This window comes from Psammomys obesus, unplaced genomic scaffold (assembly GCF_907164565.1).
Source record: "Psammomys obesus unplaced genomic scaffold, mPsaObe1.curated_primary_1811, whole genome shotgun sequence".
NCBI lineage: Eukaryota > Metazoa > Chordata > Mammalia > Rodentia > Muridae > Psammomys > Psammomys obesus.
In genome coordinates, this window is record NW_026596158.1 from 7202620 (window position 1) to 7218761 (window position 16142).

The window sequence follows — 16142 nt, forward strand, 5'->3', positions numbered from 1 at the left end:
ATGGAATTGTTGATTGGACAATCCTAATCTGAAAGCTTAAAACTGGAAATTGATCTGAAATCTGAAGGTTTTTCAAGACACTTTGGATTCTGGGTCCGTGTGGATCTTGTATTGGGGATTTTCCTGTGTTTGTTCCATAGGCTGGCTCGGAGCACTCTGTAAGATAACGCTGCCTGACGGATGGTATCCAGCTTTATCAGTGCCCTCAGAAATACAAGGCACAAGACTAGAACTTCCTGGCCCCACTGCGCTTGATCCAAATACTGGTCTCATTACAGAGGACTGGCAAGTGGAGTTGGAGGTGTTGGATAGAGGAGAATATGGACACAGTGGCATCAGCATTCCTCAGGTTGGTTGGTTACTTTTTGTGTTTGTGTGTGCACCATAGCATGTATGTGGAGGTCAGAAGACAACTTACAATAGTTAGTTCTTTCCTTCTAGTATGTGAGTTTAGGATGTTGAACTCAGGTAGTCAGGCTTGGCAGCCAGTTTCTTTACTCACTGATCCTAACAGTTATGGATGAAGAGACCTACCTCCCCTTCAAGCCACCATAGACCTGGAGCCACTTAAGCCTAGTTCTGGAAGAAGAGAGCCCCTCAGCACAGCTGCTTACAATAGTTTAAAAGGCATGTGCTTTCTGAGAGGTGGACATACCTTTAGCTTCTCTTGCCTCTTCTGTTCTTTAATGTGCAACATGCAGGTTAAATTCTAAAAGCAGTATAGAAGAATATATGCAAAAGCAATGTAGAAAAAAAGATGTAGAAGCAGGAAACTGTAGGTTAGATTCTGAATGAGCAATGCCATCAGAAACAGGAAAGTGCAAGTTAGACCAGGAAAGAACAATGCCATCAGAAGCAGAAAACTTCAGATTAGACCAGGAGAGAGCAGTGTTATCAAAAGTAGGAAACTTCAGGTTATACCAGGAGAGAAAAAAATGGTATCAGAAATAGAAAACTGCAGGTTAGACCAGGATAGGAAAGAGCTGTGGATGTCCTAGATGCCTGAACTGGAAGAAAAGATCTATAAGATACTGTAGTAATTGCAACAAAAAGCTTTGAGGAAAAGATGGACTTAGTAGGTGAACAAATGTTGCAGAAAAAGAGCTGAAGACGTTGCTCTTTGTTCTCCCTGGTGATGGCTGCATGTATAAAGTTAGAACAATAATATTTAGCATAAATCCACCCAAGATCACAGATACACTTTCTTCTTAGTCTGACAAACAGTTATATGTGAGATTGACCCTAGCAGCTTACATGTACTAGGCAAGTGTTCTGCTACTGAGCTGAACTCTACCCTCCCTTTTGGTTTTTATTTTGAGCCCAAGGTAGGTTGCCCAGGCTAGCCTTGAGGTTGTGATCTTCCTGCCTCAGCCTCTCAATTATCTTCTGCCAGCCCTGAGTTCTCTCCCTGGAGATCTTGGACATAGAAGTGGACAGCTTGGAGAAATACTTGCTAGCATATAGCTTCAGGGGTTTTCAGAATGATGCTTTAGTTGCCCACTAGATGACACTGTTGTAACATCAGGAATGAAACAGGGCTGGTGCGTTCTTCCAGAATCAGGGAGTGATTTCCCTCCATGCCTGTTAAAAATCAGGTTTACCCAGGACTTCTCACAGCTGGTCCTTTTGAGTAGGAGCTGGGGACTTCAATTTATTTATTGAGTTATTTATTTGTGAATACTGTAGCTGAATTTTGATTTAACACTTCAGCAGAGCCAGGTGGCTTGAATGAGACAGTAATTAAAGGGAGAGAGAAAGGAGGAAAAGAGGTGTGGCTGCAGACGACACTGCAGATGACTTGGTGGCTGCTCAAGGGGGTGGAAGGGCAGGAAGCCATCCATGCCAGAGGACAGGATGCACAGGTAAATTGTAGTGAGTCTGACGCAGGGCCGTTGTGATGAATGCATGGGGCTTGACTGGTCACTCTGGCTTTGTTTATTTTTGAAGGTATCATTCTTCCCCTTTTCTATGAAAGAATTTTCCATCCAGTGACTCTTGTTATCACCATTGAGAGACAATCATATCTGCAGAGTGTCTCTGCCTTGAGCAGTATATGTGATCACTATTGAACATTCTGTGACTTCATGAGTTTAAGGTGCTGGTATCATTTTCCTGTATCAGGCAGAAATTAGAGTGAGTGGAGTCACTGAGGGAAATTGCTACCAATTTTTATTATTTATCTGCTTGGCACTTGTGTCTGTATGATGCAATTTAGGCTGGGATTTTAATTTTCTATCACCATGGAAGACAAGTTTGTGTGAGAGAGTCTTAAGGTAAGGGGATGACAGTGCTGAAGCTCGAGGTGGGGTTCAGGCATCAGTCACTGAGCAGCTGGCCTATGCTCAGGTAGATTCCTAAGTGGTGTGATTCCAGGGAACACCATAAAATGCCAGATTCCCTATCCTCATCAGTGTAGTAACAAACAAGCTATTGTTCTAGGGAACTGCAAGATCCAAGATCCCAACAACATAGAGGAGAGTCCTTCCAGAAGACAGAGTTACTGGAGGCTTTCTTCAAGGTCCTTCTGAAATGCAAATGTGTCTGGAGAGGGTAATAAACAAACCCTGGCATGTCACATGGTAAATCTGTAGCCTGTGTCAATGAAAGAGTCAGGATGTGAAGGGAACAGGGTAGTAAGTAAAGATCAAAATTGAGGGTGAATTGGGTTGAAGATCAGACTAACTACATATACTGGTTCCACTCTTTCCCTCCTAACTAAAGAGAAGTTAGCATTCCATCTGAGTAAGACAGAGCTCATCGGAGCTTCACTTATCTCAGTTGGATGCAACTTGGGACAATTTGTTTTTTTTTTTTCCTTTCATTTTGGGAATGGTCCAGTTGAACTGGACCCTACCCATGAAAGATCCCCATAAAGGGTTGCAGGAAGGCAGTATGTGAGGGACACAGTGTGGGGATCTCACCCCTGCTTGGCACTTCCTGAAATGTCCTCTTTGACTTGCCTGGCTGAGGCAGGCTTGCTGAGTTCTGTCTGTTCCAAGCACCGTAGTTTTCATAGTGTTCTCTCCCTTCCTTGGAGATGTACGCTCTTCTTGAGTCACAGAGATCACAAGAATTTCTCGTGGTTCTTACAATGTGGTGCACTGTTAATGCTGAACCCCAGCAGAGAGCCAGCCCCAAGAGGCAGGAGAGCTGCACATAAATTCATTGTTGTGGTCAGAGTCCCTTCTTTCTCTTTAATTAGGCAGTGGGTCAGTAACATTGATCAGAGAAAATCACACCCTGTTGACCGTATTCCTGGATGGCAATCAATGATATTCATTTTCAGTACATGAATTCTGAACTGGCGCTAACAGGAAGCGATAAAGCTCTGTGATGGATCAAAGTCTGAGATCTAAGACAGACACACTCTCAAAGGGTATCCAGTAGATCTTTTTTAACCTCCTAGTTAAGAGATAAGGAAGTTGGAAGATAGATGTTTAAAAAGTTGCTCCCAATGTCACCTGAATGTCCATTTATGTTCTCTGGGATCCAGTGACGAGAAAAGGAGAAAGCAGAGCTGGCAGAAGAACACCCAGTGTTCCTTTTCTTTCTTAGGCCCTGTATTTTTGTCATCACTGTGAGAAAACAAGTTGAGAGATGACAATTGAAGTATCAAGTATAGAAAGTCAGAGATAGTTCAACAGCAAGGGCAGTAACAGGGTTTAGTTTGAGTGCTGACCACCCATGGGTGTGTGTGTGTGTGTGTGTGTGTGTGTGTGTGTGTGTGTGTGTGTTGGTCTGAGGGAGGCTCACATACCTGTCACTTTCATTAGATATACTTATGGGCTGACGGCAGATGAGGAATGTTTTGGCAGCTGGTCGGGAAGTGGATGGGGAAGGCTGAATGCTCAGGTGCAATGATCTGGGTCTTGAATGTCTCTCTAAGGCCCATGTCTAAAAGGCTTGGTCTTTGGTGGGAGGACACTTCTGGGAGGTACTGGAACCTTTAGGATGTGGGGACATGGGAGAAGTTAGGTTATAAAGAGGAATGTGGGACTCTGGCCCCTTCCTGACTTTCCTTGCTTTGTAGCTTATGAGATGAGCAGTGCTTTTTTTGTCTCTGCCAGTCATCATACCTGCCATAAACCCAAATCAGGGGGTTGGCCTGACCTGGAATAAGAACCATGAGCTAGAAAATGAGATCAGACATATTATCTCTGCTATTTACCTTTTTCTTTGTGTGTTTGTATGGTGTGTGTGTGTGCTTATATATATATAATTTATTTATATATATATTATATATATAATATATATATTATATATATATAATATATATATATAAACAAATATAATTTATTTATACACACCACACATTCCCATAAACACACATTTGGAATGTTTTTAGAGTGTTTTTACTGCATGTATGCAAGTGTACCATGTATGTACCTGGTGCCCATCGAGGCCAAAAGAGGATGTTGGATCCCTTGAAAATTGACTTACAGAGTTGTGAGTTGCCACACAGGTGCTGGGAACTGAACCCAGGTCCTTTCCAAGAGCAACCAGTGCTCTCAACTTCTGAGCCATCTCTCCAGTACTGTTTATATTTTTATCAGCACATATTATATACATGAATAGCTTTCATACTAAAATTAAAATTTTTGCTTTGCATAACTGAAAAGGATGTTACAGTTGGAGAGCTATATACAACTGTGTGGTAATATAAAATCAAATACCTTATCTAGAAGGCAGCAAAAGTACATTGTGATATGTAAATCCACGGGCTTGTGGATGGTCTCTGTAAGATTATTGGTTCTCTAGTATTACACATTATAGTCTCAGAAAGATAAACAAAATGCTCATGATTAAAGAAAAAATCCAAACCTGACACCATTAGGCCAGTACTGTAGAATCCTGTGCATTTCCTTAGACTATGGAAGGTTAGTGCTTTCCCACATATCTGACCTGGAGGTCCCTGCTTATGCAAGGCCTTTTTATTGCCCTTTAGTTGATGAGCACAGAAGAAGGAATTTGAAAATGCATGGTGTTTTGCAAATTTTTATAGGACTTGCCACTGCCTGGAAGAGACTCTCAAGGGTGTGTCTGACACAGAGATGCAGTATCTACTACTTTGGATTCCTTGACTCAGGGCTAGCAGGGCTTTGGCCATGTGCAGTCTTTGGGCTTTCACATCCTGACGGGTCAATGTGCTTTTTTCTCCTCTTCTGGGACTAATTAGCTTACCAACACATGTGACACTTGGCATAGCAACGGGCAATTGAGTACATTTACACCATGGTATTTTGTTGTTTATTGCTGTGTAAATTGGATTGTTTTTCTGATTTGATGCTTAGTATGTTTACTCCTGGCATATAGAAAGATTACATATTTTGCATGTTGATTTTATGTCTTCTTTGCTGAAAATATTTATCAGTTCTGAGAGCTTCCTGGTATAGTTTTTACCTCCTACATAGCTATCATGCTAACTGAAAGCAGGGTCAGACTCCTCCCTTTCTGTTAATTTTATTATATTTTCTTTTCTTAGTGTTTTAAAGCTTCACGTGCTATATTGAAAAAAGAATGTTATGTAAGAAGTGGGAAATAGTAAGATCTGAAGAGGACAGGAAACCCACAAGGAGAGCAACAGAACCAGAAAATTTGAACACAGGGGTCTTCCCAGAGACTCATACTCCAACCGAGTAGCAGGTATGGAGATAACCTAGAACCCCTGCACAGATGTAGCCCATGACAGTTTAGTGTCCAAGTGGGTTACATAGTAATGGGAAGAGGGACTGCCTCTGACATAATCTGATTGGCCTGTTCTTTGATCACCTCCCCCTGAGGGGAGAGCAGCCTTACCAGGCCACAGAAGATGACAATGCAGCCATTCCTGATGTGATCTGATAGACTAAGGTCAGAAGGAAGGAGAGGAGGACCTCCCCTATCAGTGGACTTGGGGAGGGGCATGTGTGAAGAAGGGGAAGGGAGGATGGGACCGGGAGAGGAGGAGGGAGGGTCTTATGGGGGGATACAAAGTGAATAAACTGTAATTAATAAAAATAAATAAGTTAAAAAAGAAAAAGAATGAACAATGTAGGCAATCTCATCAAAGTGGTGATTTTAGTGAAAAAACAATTTTTCCTATTTAGTATACTTTTATAACCTTTATTTATGTTGAGATATATTCCTTTTAGTTCTAGGCTCTTAAGTATTTTTTAAAAATCATAAATGGATGTTTTATTTTGACATTGTTTTGCATATGTTGAAACAACCTTGTATCTTTGAAGTGAAGACAGTTTGATAATGGTGGATAATCTTTTTGACATATCATTAAATTTGGTTTGCCTGTTTATTGAGAATTTTACTTTCTGTGTATTAGGGAGATTGACCATGATTTTTTTCTTGAGACAGGGTTTCTCTGTGTAGCCTTGGCTGTTAAAAAACTCATGCTATATTTTAGGCTAGCCTCAAACTTACAGAGCTCTGTCTGCCTTTGCCTCCTGAGTGCTAGGATTAAAGGCATGCACCATCACTGCCCAGCCAAATGTTTTTATTTATTGTGTTATTATTTGGTTTTTGAATCAGGATACAACTGGATTTGTGAGATGTCCTCACAATGGTGGAGCAAGCATTCTTAATCACAGAGCCATCTCTCCTGCCCCTCAAGACACACAATTTCAAAAACTCTCCCACTGAGTCAGAGGCTTGCCAGCTCCAGACTCTCAATGAACTATTTTCTTGTTAAATTGGGGGCAATGAGTAATGTGACTGTGGGTTGAGACCTGGTCAACAAAGTATCTAGATTTTACAGGAAAGGAGCCCTGCATCTCAGTGCTGGGGTATTCAGTGAGGTAGAAACCTGGTAAGAGACAGATTCTTCAAGGAAACACAGATGAAGGTTCTCAGTGACATGGGAAGGACTACCCAGAGGCAGGGCTGATATTCACAACCAGAATTCTGAAGAACCACCTGGTAATGACAATCGTATCTGTGACCTAAATGATGAAGGACTGATCACCAATGGGAACAGTATCTATGACCTGACCTTAACCCCACAGAGAATTACTCACAGGCAAAAAAAGGCATTTGCAGTCCAGGCTCTGAAGGACCACCAACTGACAGGACTAGTACCAACTGACTTGGCCTCACAAAGAGCTGCTCAGGGGTGTAACAGGTATTTGGGAGTCTGAGAAGGACATTTAGGCTTCAACAAACAAACACCATCTCCCATTCAGCTCTCTGTTCTTCAAATTGTTCCTCCTTTATTTAATACCCAGTGTCAATTTAATAGACTTGCTCTGTCCTGCTATGGCTTAATATGATTGTCTCGTTGCCATTTTTGAGAACAGATTACTTTGTTCTGGTAGCCGTGGCAACTAATAGAACATAACAGTATAGCAATAGCTAGGTGTATGATAATGATAATGGAATTGTTAGCACTCTGTGGTAGAAGGAAGAAAGAACCATAAGACTCTCATCTGGGATTTCAGCCATTATTCTCTTCTGACCTCATACTCTAACTACCAGTGATCTTTGGTGATGTTGGAGTACATAGAATTGGAAGGTTAACTGAAATTAGGACTGCATGATGTAGCTTCCATGAGGCCAGCATCCATGATAGAGTGGAACTTTGTAGTGATGAAACTATTTTGTGGTCACCCATGCTCTTATTTATAAATAAATTCATTGGCTGAACAATTGAACTTCAGTGGAAGGAATCCTTACTTTGGTTTTTAAGAGGTGCCCTATTCTCCCCCAGGAAAAGTTAATGCAACAAATTGGTGTTCAGTGTAGAAGGGAAAAAAACCAATGTGATGATGATCTTCCTTCATGATCATGGTATCTGTCCTGCCAGCTAAGTGTAAAGGGGAAAGGATTTTAAGCAGAAAGTGAAAGAATCTCTTTCATCCTGGCTCGTGATACTGTGAAACACAGGGTCAGATGGGATTAGTCTGAATGCTATGGCAACATGACACCTTCAAAATTACTATTCACACAATAATGCCCTCTAGTTATAATGAATTAGATGAAATCTCAAAGAATTCAAAATAATGCTTCTATGTCTGAAGAACTCCAAGAGGACCTAAATAACTTCTCAATAAAGAGACAGAAACAAACAACTGAATGAAAAAGGAGGTTAACAGAGGATATGAAAATGCAACTCGATAAAGAGAATTAGGGAATAACAACTAAACCAAGCAAAAATCTCCTTGGAAAGCCTCAGCAGGAGAATGTGCCAAGGAAGATCACTATATCAGGGCTTGAGGATGGGAGGAAGTGAGACTTCCAGACCATGATGAAGTTGGTGGGATGATTAAAACAAAACATTTGGGTTCCATGGGATAGTAAAGCAGAAAGTTTGAGGTCTATAAGTTAGTGCAAATAGGACATTGGAGGTCTATGGGATGTTATAAAACAATTATTGGCTTTGTTAGGCTTATGTCAACTTGGTACAAATAAAAGTTATTAAGGAAGAGAAACCTCAACGGTGACTGGCTTTAGACATGTCCATGGGGTATTTTCTTGATTAATGGCTGATGTGGGCAGGAAGAGCTCACTATGGGCAGTGCTGCTCCTTGTCTGGTGGTCCTGGATGTTACAGTGCAGCACATTGAGTAAGCTAGTAAGCAGCATTCCCTGTGATCTTTGTTTCAGTTTCTGCTTCCAGGTTCCTGCCTTGAGTTCCTTTGATGTGGCTTCTTTCAGTGATGGACTGTGAGCTGCAAAAATGAGATAAACCCTTTTCTCCCAAAGCTGCTTTTGATCATCGTCTTAGTTGGGGTAATTTTTTCTATGAAGAAACACCATGACCAAAAGCAAGTTGGGGAGGAATGGGTTTATTTGGCTTACACTTCCACATCACAGTCTATCATTGAAGGATGTCAGGCCAGGAACTTGGAGGATCCTCCTCTCAGATGACTTTAGCTTGTGTCAAGTTGACATAATACTAGCCAACTCAGTTGACCCTTTGTCATCTTGACACACACACACACACACACACACACACACACACACACACACATTATTGTAAAGCTATAACCTCTCCTTTCTTTTTCATTTCCAAGATCTCACATTAATATGAATGTCACAATATAAAATATTTCAAATTTTAAGAGTTCCACAGTCCTTACAAATCCAAAAGTTAAAAGTCTCTTTAAAATATCCAAACTTTCTTGTAAAACCCAATGTCTTTGTAAAATTCAAATATATTTAAAAGTTTAAAGTCTCAACTGTGGGCTCCTGTAAAATTAAAAATAAATTACTTTCTTACTTCAAGAGTAAAAAAATTAGTAGAAGGGTACAGTCACAACCAGATCAGAGCAAAAGCAAACTCCCATCTGTGTAAGTAACATGATGTCTAATGTTTGGGAATCTATTGATTCCAAAGGGCTTGGATCACTCCTCTGGCTCTGCCATCTGAATCACACATAACTTGTCTTCTAAGCTCAGCAAGCTCCACCTCACTGCTATTGCTGTTTTTGTGGTGATTCTGGCATCTAAGATGCTAGGGTCTTCTGATGCAAGCGTGCTGTGCTTCCATCAATAGCTTCTTCTGGCCTGTCTTCATTTTGCAGAGCCTTAACTTTTCTCAAGGGCCACTTCATGCTTTCAAAACCAGTACCTCAGGAGACTCTTACACTACTAAGTTTGGCTGCTAGCATGAGCTATGAACTTGGTTGCCTCTGGAAGACAGTTTCTGTGTGCTGACTCTGAGGATACACTTACCCAGAGATTTCACCTCAATAATGTTAGCCTCTTGTTAATTTAATTCTAATTTCTCAGTTCCAGATAACCGGCATCAATTGTTCCAGTAGAAGAAAGGTTTTACTCTAGTGGTTTTGGTCTCTTGTTAATGATAGTAAGTGATTCTTCAGTTTTGGCTGACTAGACATTACAGATTCTTCATACAAATGGCCTGGCAGAGTCCTTATTTCCCTCTAAAACTTCACAAACCAGTCCTCTATAGACTATACTGCTCTCAACATTCTTATTTTCTAAGCTCCCACAGAACAGCTAGCTGAGCACCCAACACCCAATGGCCTTTCTAGCCCAAAGTTCCAAAGTCCTTTCACAAAACAACATGGTCATGTACGTCACAGCAATACCCCATGATTCTGGTACCAATTTCTGTCTTAGTTTAGGTTGCTATTGCTATGCTGAAATACCATGACTAAAAGCAAGTTGGCGGGTAAAGGGTTTATTAGGCTCACACTTCCACATCATAGTGTGCTACTGAAAGAAGTCAGGGCAAGGACCTGGAGGCAGGAGCTGATGCAGAGGCCTTGGAGGAGGGCTGCTTATTGGCTTGCTCTTCATGGCTGGCTCAGCCTGATTTCAAAGAAAACCCAAGACCAGCATCCCAGGCTATGTGCTTAACAACAGTGGGCTAGGCCCTCCCCATCAATCACTAATTAAGAAAATACACTATAGCTTTCCTACAGCCGGATTGTATGGAGGCATTTTCTTAATTGAGTGAGGTTCCCTCCTCTCAGATGACTTTAGCTTGTGTGAGGTTGACATAAAACTAGGCACTACAATCAGAGTCTTTATCACAGCTATAGAAACCAAACCTAGACACCAACTCTGAATTTGGAGCATAGAAAAAGAGCAAGAATTTTATTCTCAAGGCATTTCCAACAAAATCATAATAAACTGCTTCAAATCTTGGAGAAGAGATTTCTGGTTATGTACAGGAGGTATTTATTATTTTGAACACCAAGCAGAGATTCAGTGAACATCTTATCTCCATGTAACCATATATTCAAAGCACTAACTACATAAAACAAATGTGACATTGAAAGATGCAAGAGAGAAATGGCTAGTGGTATATAAAGGGAGCGCCATCAGAATAACAACATTGAAAAGTCAGGAGGGCTTGGAATAATATATTTCATGCTCTGAAAGACAACTTGCAACCTATTAAACTGTAGATAGCAAGTTCCCTGCCATAACTTAAGTAAACTTCCCATTATAGAAACCAGCAAGATTTAATCATGGCCACTAAACTAACTGTATAGAAGATACTAGAAGACTAAAGCCCATGCCATGCTTATGATGGCAAGAATTAACACTCTGAAAATGGCTGTTAAGTCAGTTGCAAACTGAACAGTAATCTCCACAAAATAGAAACTTCTTTCCAAGTGTAGGGAAAAAAAATCCTCAAAACTCTGAACATTCATATCAGTACACAAAGTAACCCAGATACCCTAATACTGGGCAAAAATGTTAATGCTGGCGCTATAACCATTTGTGACATAAAGTAATATTACAAAGTGACAGTAACAATCAACATAGAACTGGCCCAGAAGCAGACACATACATTAATGGTCAGAGTAGAAGACTGTGATGCAAACTTACAAACAGCCAACTAATTTTTTGACAAAAATAGCAAGCATAGACCTTGCAGAAAAGGCAGAATTGTTAACAATTGTTGCTGGGAAAAGTTTGATGTTTCACTTGCAGAAGAATGAAACTAGATTCCTATCTCTTACTCTGTATAAAACTCAAGGGCTCCTGAGAATTTAATGTAATATTTGAAACTGTTAGAGGAAAAAGTAAAGAAAGCACTTCAAATCCAGGGCCAAACAAAGACTGATAAGAACCTCTGTCATTCAGGAGATGACACCAACCATTACCAAGTAGAACCTCAAGAACTCAAAATGCTTTTGCCATAGAAACAATCAGTGAAGAGGCAGTCCAGAGAAAAAGAAGAAAGTCTTTATGCCTCTACCTGTGGTAGAAAGAGGTTTAATATCTAGAGTGCAAGGAACTAAAAATTTAACGAACAGCAACCTAATTTATAACTGGGTTCACAAATTAAAAGATAGTTCACAAAAGATGAAGCTCACCTGGTCACAATGACACAAAAATCATGTTCAACCTCATTGGTCATCTAAGAAGTACGAAGGGTATATTGAGGGTATATGTCACCCTAGTCAGAACAGCACCAATCAAATCAAGAAATTACAAATAACGTCAATATAGACAGAAGAAAAAACATTCTGTCATTGGTAAGGATATATACTTTTACATCATATATGAGAGTTGTACAGGCTTGCAGAACCTAGCACAACAGATGTGATGCTGGAGGCACCATGCTGACCTTAGAACTTAGCAATTAGCCCCTCAACACCTCCCCAAATGGGAACAAAGACCTAATCCATCAGAAACCTTGTCCTTAGTTTCAGGATCTAGAAAAGTCCCTAAAAGGCCTTGCCTTTTGGCCTCCATAGTTCAGCTTCTTGCTGACCGTTCTTGCTAACTGAAGTGTGTCAATCCAGGATATAGTTTTTGTGCTTAAAAGAGCAAGGCCAGGGAGGCTTGGGGCTGCCTGAGTTGCACAAGTTTCCATGCAGCTGCTAGCCAGCAGCACAGAATTTCTATTCAGCTTTAAGAGTGTCCAAGTGTTCTTTGTAGTATTACCACACAACAGAATCACAATAAAGGTTCTTTACAAAATTAAAAATGAATCTTCATGACCCAGTTAATACCACTCCTGGGTGTTTACAAAAAGGATTTCTTTTTAAAAATTTATTTATTTTTTAAATTAAATTACAGTTTATTCACTTTGTATCCCAATTGTAGGATTTCAATTCACTATTTTAGAGACGTATTCACACGTCAGTGTTGATTGCAGCACAGTTGTATTTGGCTCTTCCATTGAATAGCCATAATATCTAGTCAAGGTTCTCTAGAGGAGCAGAACTGATAAAATATATCTATTTAATCTCTATATAGAAAAGGGAGTTATTAGAATGGCTTACAGGATATGGACTGGTGAGTCCAATAATAGCTGCGTACCAACAGACAGTTGGTGTCTAGTAGTTGGTCTATCCATGAAGCTATCTCAGCTGGTCTTTAGTATACTCTGTCTGGAATCCGAAAGAACTAGGATCTAATGCAAGTGAAGGAACTGACTTGCCAGCAAGAGCAAGGGAAATCGGGCACAGAGCAAAGAGCTTCCTTCTTCCATAGTCTTCATTTAGGCGTCCTATGTAAAAAGGTCCTCTGAAAGCTTCTGCAGTATAGACTGTCAAAGCAGATGCTGAGCCTGATGGCCAACTGATGGGCAGAGTGAATGGAATTTTATGTAAGAAGTGGGAAATAGTAAGAGCTGGAGGGGACGGGAACTCCACAAGGAGAGCAACAGAACAAGATAATTTGAACACAGGGAACTTCCCAGAAAATCATACTCCAACCAAGGACTATTCGTGGAGATGACCTGGAACCCCTGCACAGGTGTAGCCCATGTCAGTTCAGTGTCCAAGTGGGTTACATAGTAATTGGAAGAGGGACTGCCTCTGACATAATCTGATTGGCCTGCTCGTTGATCACTTCCCCCTGAGTGAGGAGCAGCCTTACCAGGCCACAGTAGAGGACAATGCAGCCACTTTTGATGAGAACTGATAGACTAAGATCAGAAAGAAGAGGAGAACCTCCCCTATCAGTGGACTTGGGGAGTGGCATGCATGCAGAAAGGGGAGGGAGGGTGGGATCGGCAGGGGAGGAGGGAGGGGCTTATGGGGGAAAAAAAAAGAAAATAAATAAATAAATAAATAAGCAAAAAAGTTGCTCATATCTTTCCTATTTCCAGTGTTTTCTGTACAATTTGCCTAGTTATAAATAAATTTTCTTAATAGTTCCTCTGAAAAAAAAAAAAAGAGCCAGATTAATGTTGGGTAGCCCACAGCCCACTTCAAATGATTTAATATTTTTTTAATTAAAAATTCCTCACAGGGGTACCCAGTAATACAGCGAGTTTTAGCTAACTCCTAATGTAGTCAGGTTGACACCAGAAATAGCCATCACGACAGTTCCAGGCAGTTACATTAGGGAAATAGCCCAGTGTCAACAACAGAGAAAGGGATAAAGAAAATGTGATGTGTAAACACAATGAAACATTACTTATTTATACAAAAATGAAATTATGCCATTTACAGGGAAAAGTCCAGTGGTTATTATCATGTGAATTAAGCAGACTTGGTTAACTATATTTTCTTTCATTTGTGGGTCCTAGATTATACTTGCATAAGTGAAATCTATATGTATATGTTTCATGAAATTGGAGGCAAAGCGCCTAGCAGAAAAAATGATGGCACATGGCTGTGGTGAGCGGTGAGAAATTACATGACTATGGTAATGGAGGGAGAGTGTGCTTAATATTCAGTATGTACTTTAAGATATACCATGTCCGGTGAACAAAAAAACTCAAGGAGAATAATTTTAATATAGCTATAGTGTTTTTGATTGATTTAATATTAGATAAGTATTTATTGAGTTCTATTTCATATAAAATATGATATTGTACTTTGAAAACATAAAAATTAAAATATCAAAGTTAACAGAAACATCAGAAGACACTTGTTAGTCACAAATAAAATAACCAACTTAACACTTTTAAGGCGCTTTTACTAAGTATTCAAATATATGTGGATATAAATATTTTGTCTGTCTATATCTAGTCTTCTATATTCCTACATAAGTATCTGTGTCTATAAATATTTATATATCCTTTTCTGTCGTTGTATACATGTGTATCTGTGTATCTTTCCTTGTCTACGTTGAAAAGCGCTTTGCTGCAAAGATCTGGCCAGCTCTCCCTTTGCATAGCCATAATATCAAGAAACTTCTATATCCTTCTCCCCCCTGAAGGAAAAGCTTCAGTTTCCCAAGAGTGGTGCACTTGCCAGAATTCTCTCACTCCTGTTGAGCCCTTCTCTTCATGGCCTCCCTCTCTGGCCTCTGCTCTTTTGTGATGGGATGTGAGATAACTGTCCCTGTAATGTCAACTTTCCTCCATGGAATTGGTTGGTGGCTAAAGTCCTGCAACAGATACTGGGTTTGAGGTTTGGGAGGTGATGGCACCTTGTTTCTGGCAGAAACAAGCATCCTCTGGAGTGAAGTATGAGATGATGCTCTGTAGGGTGCAGGCCTTGAGGCAGCTGACTGAGGCACAGTGCTAGACTGGATCGGGTTGGTTACATTAGACTGTGTGCCACTGGTGGAACTTGGCAGAGCTGGCTTAGCAGAGGCCATCAAAGATGTGCTGGCAGGAGGTGGTTGGCATGGCCCGAGTGTGGTAGGCTGAGCCCTGTGAGAATGAGGCTGTGCAGAGTAAACTGTAGTGGGCCTGTGTGAAGCCAGGGAGAGAGGCTTTCTAGAAATAGGTCTGGCCTGAGGCTTGTCCAGGGTTGGGAAAGGCAGAGGTACTAACTTGACATTCCCAGGTGAGGGCAGCTCATGTTGGGATGAAGTTGGAAATCCCTTGTGAGCATTTCTCTCTGCTCTCTGAGCCTTGCCTAGATTTTTTTTATCAGGACCCTCGCCCTCATGTGTCCTGTCCAGCAATGCTGTGGTGAGTGGGCCTGGCCTTGGATCTTTGTGGCTGCTGGAGATTCCCAGAGGCCGGGGGAACATGTGCCAGTTTTCTTCTCATTCTTCCCCAGTGGATGAAAGACCTGCACGGACTCCATCATGTACATGCCGAGATGGGTTCGAGGCTTTTTAAAGCTGTTGTGGCTGAGCTCAGGTGGATTCCTCTTCCTCTTGGTCTTGGGCATGGTGGATTCCTCTTCTGTCTTGACGCTGTTCCTTGACTGCTTAGGCTCCTCTGTTTTCTTGGAGTTGTTTTTTTCTGGTATACTTGGTCTTGTCTTGCCCGTGTCCTTTGGCTCTGCTGGGCCTACTGGTGCTGCTTCAGTAGCTTTGCCCTCCAAGTGCTTTGCCATGTTGTCAACAGTCCTGTCACTGGCCCCAGCACTGCCCACAGCCCCCTCTCCCTCACTGGATTTTGGCCTGAGGAGCTCCATTAAGCAGCTTGGAGGCTTTACACTTATTCTTCCTCACCTGGACTGAGGGGCTGCTCAGGACTCTGAAGCTTTCATGGGCCTGATCCTGGTCTGTCCATGAGGGTTTTGAATAGTTGGGGAAGGTGCTGCTGCCTTCGGTGTAGTGATGTCTGCAAACTCAGTGCTAGATCCCAATTCCTTCTCCAGCACCCCTAGCTCTTCCAGACCCAGGCTGATGATTCCCAAGCTGGTATTGTCAGAAGCAGGCTTTTCCTTTAGGTTCCCAGAATCAGTGCAGTGTGGAGATTGCTTTATGTCAGGGTGTGCTAAAGGGAGATTGCTTTATGTCAGGGTGTGATGGGCCTTGAATTTTCTTTCTTTCTTTCTTTCTTTCTTTCTTTCTTTCTTTCTTTCTTT

At 41.2% G+C, this 16142-nt stretch overlaps 1 pseudogene; it reads right to left on the minus strand.

The window, feature by feature from the left end:
* Positions 1–3769: 3769 nt before the first annotated feature.
* The window catches only part of LOC129667211 (uncharacterized protein C2orf78 homolog), a 27876-nt pseudogene continuing 15503 nt past the window's right edge, over positions 3770–16142 (minus strand).